This window comes from Desmodus rotundus, chromosome 9 (assembly GCF_022682495.2).
Source record: "Desmodus rotundus isolate HL8 chromosome 9, HLdesRot8A.1, whole genome shotgun sequence".
Classification (NCBI taxonomy): Eukaryota; Metazoa; Chordata; class Mammalia; order Chiroptera; family Phyllostomidae; genus Desmodus; species Desmodus rotundus.
Window position 1 is genome coordinate 56560605 of NC_071395.1, and position 7531 is coordinate 56568135.

A 7531-nucleotide genomic window follows, 5' to 3' on the forward strand; every position below is an offset into this window, starting at 1 on the left:
TGGCTCTGTCTCTTCTCAGTGTGTCTCTCCATGAAGATGGTCCTGGAGACCCTGGAGACAAGTCAACACGTTCAGCCCTTTCACGCCAGCTCCTCCCGTCCATGGTGTCACCACCTCCTGAGGCTCAGAGGTTACATTGCTTTACTTGTGGTCAGGCATCACACTGTTAATAAGTGGCAGGACCAGGCATCAGGCTGCCACTACATAGCAAGGATGAAACACAAGGCCCGTCATCTTGGGGCTGGCCTGCTACTCCAGTCCTGACGCCCCTCACTAGCTTCTCCTCCAGCATGCCACAGACCTTCATGCCCCCATGCCGCTGTCACAGCTGTTCCCTTTGCAGGATCGCCTGCCTCTCTATCACCACATTTATCTTTAGAAAGGCCCCCAGGGCCAAAGGTTGCTCTTGTTCTCAGTGCCCACACACCATTGGTGTAAACCTTTATCCCTGCATGAATCAATCTGACTCTATTTTTCTCCCATGTCAATGGTGAGAGCCTTGAGGGCCAGGGCTACATCACTGTCACCTAAGGATCACCAAGCAAATCCAGGGTACCTAGCACACTATAGGTGCATCACACAGACACACACAGTAGCAGAGGAGGGACAGACACTGGGTCTCAAACTTATTCAAGACTCAGGTGTCACGCTAGCTGGTGTGGCTCAGTGGATTGATCATCGGCCTATGAACCCAAAGGTCACTGGTTCAATTCCTGGTCAGGGCACATGCCTGGGTTGTGGGCCAGGTCCCCAGTTGGTGGTGTGCAAGATGCAGCTGGTTGATGTTTCTCTCTCTTTCTCCCTCCCTCCCCTCTCTCTAAAAATAAATAAATAAGATCTTAAAAAAAAAAAGAATTGTGTATTTGGTGCATTCTTTTAAGTTAAAGAAGGGCAATTGGAAATTGTCCTGACAGTTTATTAATAAATTCAGTATCTTTTTTAGGATCACCAGTAAGTACCACCCCATCCCACAGAATCAGTTAACTGCAGGAACAAAAAGGGAAATTTTGAGTGCATCGAAATGACTCCTGCTGATTTAAAAAGATTCCAGTAAATGGATGCATCATGGAGAAGTCCTGTTTGGATGACCTGAGGGTTTTCAGCTCCATTGCACTATTTTAAACAATCCTGGTTGCCTGTGGGACATCAGTAATGTTGTTCACATCAGTAGTACAGTACACCTACTGCATGTATAAAGGAGATGTGTATAGAAATGACATAAAACTATACATAGGTGGTACACACATAAAGCAGCAAGACTGGTTTCCACTGCACATCCCTTAGAATCTGTCTCATTTTATAGTCACAGAGCAGACTTTTTAAACTACTTGAGCAAGAACAAAACTAGAACAATCAAATGTATCTTCAGGCCCAACCTTGACACTTCACACATATGTGGTGGGGCCTGGACTCAAGTATTCCAGATGTAAAAATCTGAGTTCTTCAGGGTAAATGTCTTAGGAATGTAAGGTCCCCCAGGAAATACCCTGGTGCCAGAAAAAAGACTGAATATATCAACTGACCCAATTATAACTGCTGTGAGAGGTGAGGGCTCAAGTGGACAGAGTACACGTTTTCCTACTCGCCCCTTCCCATAGCCCATGGAAAGGAAAGCCATCTGCCTGGGGTGGCTCCAGCTAAGTCACAGCAATTCCACATCTGCCAAACTGAGACACCTGGGGCAGAAATAGATCAAGTGCAGCTCCAACCCTCAAGTTCAGACCATTACCAGGCCACCTCAGTACTGCAAAAGCCTCTTGATGAGTCCTTCCATCCTTGTCCCTTCCCTAGAAAAGCAATCTTCTAAGATCATCTCTCCTTTTTTAAAAAGATTTTATTTATTTTACTTTTTGGAGAGGGAAAGGGAGGGAGAAAGAGAGGGAGGAAAACAACAATGTGTAGTTGCTTCTTGTGAGCCCCCCACTGGGGACCTAGCCTTCAACCCAGGCATGTATCCTACACTGGGAATCAAACTAGTAACCCCTTTATTCACAGGCTGGCACTCAACCACAGAGCCACACCAGCCAGGGCTAAGATCACCTCTTGATTGTGCCTAGAAACCCTCTATCACCAGCCCAGCATGATTTTCTAGATTTACCTCCAAGTTCACCTTCTGGCCCAAAGTGCTCCATAGGCTCGAAGAGATCTGATCAGCTCCACAGCCCTGCTAAGAGTTCTAGCTTCTTTTTGGCTGGTCAAGCCCACTCCAGGGCTTTTGAACAGAACTACAAAGCAACATGGCAAAGCAGAAAAATCCCACAGGCTTTGAAGCCCGGCAGATCTGAACTCCGATACTAACCATAATACTAATCAGCTGCACTATTGTGGGCCCATAACTTCCTTTCCCAGAGGTCAGTTTCCTTACCCACAAAACGAAGATGTTACCACTTGCTTTGCAGCACCCATCAGTTCTGGGTAAGCACCCACTTCACCACCCGCCTCCAGGTCCACTAAGGAATACTTCAACCCTTTTCCTTTGGGACCCTAGAAACAATCCAACCTTTGATGTCATTTCTAATGGGCCTGGGTTCCAGGGAAGCCAGTGTGGTTCCACCAGCCAGGGCTCACCATCACAGCAGCCCTTTCAAAGCAAAAGATCTCATTCAGAGTTCCCCACTCAGTCACACACATAACCTCAGACAAATCTGCTGGCCTCTTAATCTGTTCACCAGATATGAAGTTGCTGAAGTCCCATCCCCTCACTCCTAATTTAGTAACAAAATCGAGGTGAGTGTGTCCCTGACTTACCTCCCTGCCTGCAGCTGCATGCACCCTCATCTCCTTTCTTACAGTCCTCGTCCTCTCTTCAAATCTCCTCCTTCCACTTCATTTGGTGGCACACATGTCCTCTAAGCCACTTCTCTCCATCCCTGTACCTAAACAAACTCAGCATCTCCAAACCCAACTTGATCTTTTCCCTCCAAATCATTCCTCTTCCTCTGTCTCCCTGTTTCTGTTCATGGTAACATCGGTTTTGCCATTGGGTTGTTCTGGACTGTTCTCTTTCCTGTGACCCTTTCCTCTGGCATAAATGTCTCTGATAGGTGGCTAGATCCACTCACTTCTGAGCTCCCTTCTAAGCCTTCCTTCACTCAGCACAGATGGGAGTGCCAACCACATGCCAGGCACAGAGCAAGTCACTGGACAAAGAAGATAAAGAAGTAGTTGCCATCCCAACTCTCAAGTTCAGGCCATTTACCAGGCCACCTCAGTACTGCAAAAGCCTCTTGACCAGTCTGTCTACCCTTGAGTTTTCCCTAGAAAAGCAGTCTTCCAAGATCATCTCTTGATTGTGCCTAGAAACCCTCTATCACTAGACCCTGGCATGTTTTCTAGGCTTATCTCCAAGTCCACCTTATGGCCCTCAGTCTGGCCAAACTGGTCCACTCAGGCTTCTGGTCCTCCTTGTGCCCTCCCCTCTTATTCACTCAGGCCACTTGCTGCACCTGGAAACTCCTACCAACACCTCTCTGATCACAATGACCAGTCTGAACACCAATGCTGTCATCAAAACCAAGCAATGAACGACCACTTCTTTCCACACTTTCTCAGTGCTGTCATGAGCTCCAGCTTAGACCCTATGTTGTTGGATCTCATACACCTGTATCTTTTCTCCCCAGCTCAGGTTGTTAAGTGCCTTCAGGAGGCAATTTCTTCCACATCTCCCTATTCCCTGTGACAATGGACAAGTAGTTATGTTTCATATTTTTCAGGCTATAAAAGTGCAATTGTGAACTCAGCCTATGTACATGGAGGCTCTAGGCTGAGTGGGGATGGATGATGATCATGTAAGTGAGTCCCCCCACATGTAGGGACACGACCTGGACGCTGCTTTCTGCCACCTTCCCACTCAACTTTCTATATACCTACACACACGCACTCTACTTGAGTGATGTGCTTTCTAGTTTATACCCACATTCTAAACTGCTCCTTCTCTCAACGTCTCTGTTTTCCCTAGTGACCAACTAATGTTCACCTACCGGCCATACAGTCAGAGACTCAGAATCATTCTTCTCTTGCTCATGTCCCGCATCTAAATACCCACTGAGTCCTGTGTCTTTTAGCTCCTAACTGCATCTCAAACCCATCCCCTTTTGTTCCCTATCACTACAGCCCAGGGTCATATTCCTGACTTTTCTTACCTAAAGGAATCACCTCCTAACTGGTTTGCTAACCTTCATCATTACCCTCCTCCAACTCTTCCTCCTGTGTACAGATCTGACCCCTTCACTTTGTGAACTAAAACTACATAACAGTCACCCTGGTGTGGCCTATCAGACAACACTCACACCCTCTGCACATCAGCTACATGAGTTCTTTAGCCACTACTCACTTCATCTTTCTTGACCCTGAATTACCAGACCCCCATGTTGTTCCATGAACAAATCTAAATGTTTCCACCTCCGTATCTTTGCCAGTGCTGTTCCTGCATCCTACAAAGACCCTCCCCAGGGTCTTTACCTGGATTAACTCCTCCCAGCACACATGCTCACCTCCTTCAAGAAGCACTCTGTGATTTGTTAGTGTTCTGATTTTCAGTGCTTTCACATCAGCCACCTACAACCATCAATGCACTAACCAGAGTAAGTCAAAATGATTTACACACATGATATAATCACCACTGCTTACCCAGAGCTCACTCAGGACCTAGGACACAGCAATGAAACAGGGAGAGTTGCTTAAAGGAGGGAAGCAAGACGAATTCCCTTTCCAGGCTGGTTCCCTCTTCTTTTCCTGACCCAAGGCCTCAGGTCAGCCTGGCTGTTTCACCACTGCCACCTAGAGGCGAGGATAGCAACTGCACTTATCTCACCTTTCAGCATTTAATTTGATTCAATAAATTGAATGGATGGGGAGGACACAAATGAGGAAGTTTATTCTGGTGTGACAGAGGCTTCAAACGATGAATGAGCTCTGGTCTGGGCCACAGAGTGAGAGGGAGAGATCTCCAGGTGGAGGAGAAGAGCACTCCAAGCGGTGGGGGCAACAGACAGAGAGAGGATTGGAGTTTGCACAGGTGAAATCAGAAAGGAAGGGTTAGAATGTGCAAGGCCCTGGCCAGTGTGGCTCAGTTGGTTGGAGCGTCATCCTGTAAGAGAAAGGTAGCGGGATGGGTCCCTGTCTGGGTGCGTATATCCCCGGTCTGGACAAGTATGGGAGGCAACCAATCAGTGCTTCTCACTTGCATCGATGTCTCTCTCCCTTCCTCTCCCTCTAAAAGGCAATGGGGGGGAGGGGAGTGCAAGATCTGGAATCCCCACTTCAGCTTTTAAAACACCTGAAGAGGTTTTTAAAATTAAGGTTTTTTTGCTGCCCAAAGACTTTTAATCAGAAGTGACATACATGATCAAATTTGTGTTTATGACAACTCTTGCTGGAAGAGTGAAGAAAGGATAAAAATGGGAGGCAGGGAGTGAGAGAAGCAACCAAGCAAGCATCAGGAAGATGCTATTTTCATTATTCTCCTCTTGCTGCCCTATGACTTCAGATTCGACACATCCAAACTGAAATTCTGCCCCCTCAAAACCAGTGTTTCGACACAAACATTATTTATGTCCACATTTTGATACGTTCATGTATTTTGGCCTGTTTGTGGATCTTGAAGTTGCAGAGATTTATAACAGATCCCAGCACAGGGCTCTGCACACAGAGATGCTCAATGACAACTGAATGGAATTCCTGTGTGGGTCCCCTGGACCCTTGTGATTGTAAGAGCAGTAAAACTCTGTGATTAAGAGTAATAAGGACTCTGAGCCAGAGGACCTGAGTTCAAATCCTACCTTGGCCACTTTACAGTATGAGGCCGGTAATATCAAATGATCCATCTATGCCTCAGGCTTTTTTTGTCCCTAAAACAAACACTGTAACAGCACCTCCCTCAAGGGCTGAAGATAAATGTCTGTGAAGTGTCAAGCACAAAATAAATCCTCACTAAAAACTGCCAATGCTTTATAATATCATTAATTCAGTGCCTGACACTCACAAGCCATGCACAATGCTAGGGGCTTCCCACACCCTTAAATCTTCACGGCAATGTTCTTGTCAATCCTGTTTTACAGATAAGAAAAATAAGTCCCCCACAGATGAGTTTGTTTAGGGTCTTGGAAGCCTTAGATCTTAAGGTGTCAGATGGGGCTGGAGGAACCTTTAGTGGAAGATTATTTAGTCCAGTGGTCGTTCTCACATATGAATGAGTGAGTGAATGAGTCTGTCTGTGAGAGAGACAGAAAGACCTTTGGCAATGTGAAGACTTTTCTGATCTTCACAAGGAATGGGACACTACTGGCATCTAGTGGGTAGAGGTCAGGAATTATTCAACATTTGACAATGCACAGGGCAGCTGAAACCAAGAATGATCAGACCCAAAATGTCAGCAGTGCCAAGGTGAGAAACTCTTCTCCAGAGTAATCCTCCTCTCCATCTTCCCACTTCTGGAGCACTGACCATCTGGATTCCACATGAACACTTTAGGTAAGGGGGCTCTATCTCTCCAGCGGCAGCGCAAGCAAAGTTCTTCCCCACCTGCTGGGCACCCAGTAGGTTTTAAACCCATTTTAATGAGTCTAGCAGCAGAGGACTCCAGAAAGGGAAAGAAGAGTATCCATCCTCCATTGTTCAACTGCCTGCAGTTTGTCTTTTCAACACACACACATTTTATAAATCCAAATGTCCCCCGCCCCCAAACCAGCTTTGTTAGAGCTGGCGTTCAAAAATTATATATTTTTCTAGGACTCGCATACGTACTGAAGGGTTTGCACACTTTCCAAAGGACCTTAGATCAGCCGCGGTCCTCTGACAACGACCACAAAAGAATCTGCAGGATTTCCAGCGGACGGGGTCCCTGGGCCGTGACCTCTGCGCTTAAGGCGCTCACCCCACTACCTCGCCTCTGGCTTCGCTCTCCTGCCTCCGGGTTCTCGGCTTCCAAGACTACACAGGCTCGGATCGTGGAGCGCGGCTGGCAGGCGCGTGCCCACGCCGTGTCCCCCTCGCCCGCTCCTCGCGGCGGCTGAGGAATCCGGCCCGGGGCCTGCCGCCCGCGCCCTCACCGGCCAGCTCCTGCCCTCCCGCCCCGGCCGCGCGCGTCCCCTCCAGGCCAGGCGAGGCCTGGGCCTCATTCGGTGCAGGCCCGTGAACGCCAGCGGCCCGGGCAGGCGAGCTCTGGCCTGCCCGCGGCCTACCCAGTCCGGCACCACCGAAGGCCTCTGCCTCACCTGTAGCGGGCGGGCGGGCCCGGGGCTGCTCCGAGGCGGGCGAGCGGCGGCGGCGCGGTGCTAACGGCTCCGCTCGGCCTCGGTAGCGGCAGCGGAGGCAGCGGCTACGGCGACGGAGGCAGTGGAGGCGGCGGCAGCTCCTCCTCGGCGCGCACGACCCGCTCGAGCCCCCGGCCCGGACACGCCCACCCCGGCGCGTGCACCCATTGGCCAGCATTTGCCAAGGTGCGCTTCTCATTGGCCGGTGTGGCTGTCGCGGCGCCTTAGGGCGCGCGGTGGAGGCGGGACTTCCGGCCGGTGCTGCCTAGGAAGGGCTC

At 49.2% G+C, this 7531-nt stretch overlaps 1 protein-coding gene across 1 annotated transcript in view; it reads right to left on the bottom strand.

Annotated features, from left to right (window-relative positions):
* Window positions 1-7397, bottom strand: part of ELAVL1 (ELAV like RNA binding protein 1) — a 33023-nt gene extending 25626 nt beyond the window's left edge. The window contains exon 1 of the mRNA XM_053910987.1: window positions 7215-7397. The gene's annotated coding sequence lies outside the window, so the exon portion shown is untranslated. The remainder of the gene's footprint in view (window positions 1-7214) is intronic.
* Between the last annotated feature and the right edge of the window lie 134 nt (window positions 7398-7531).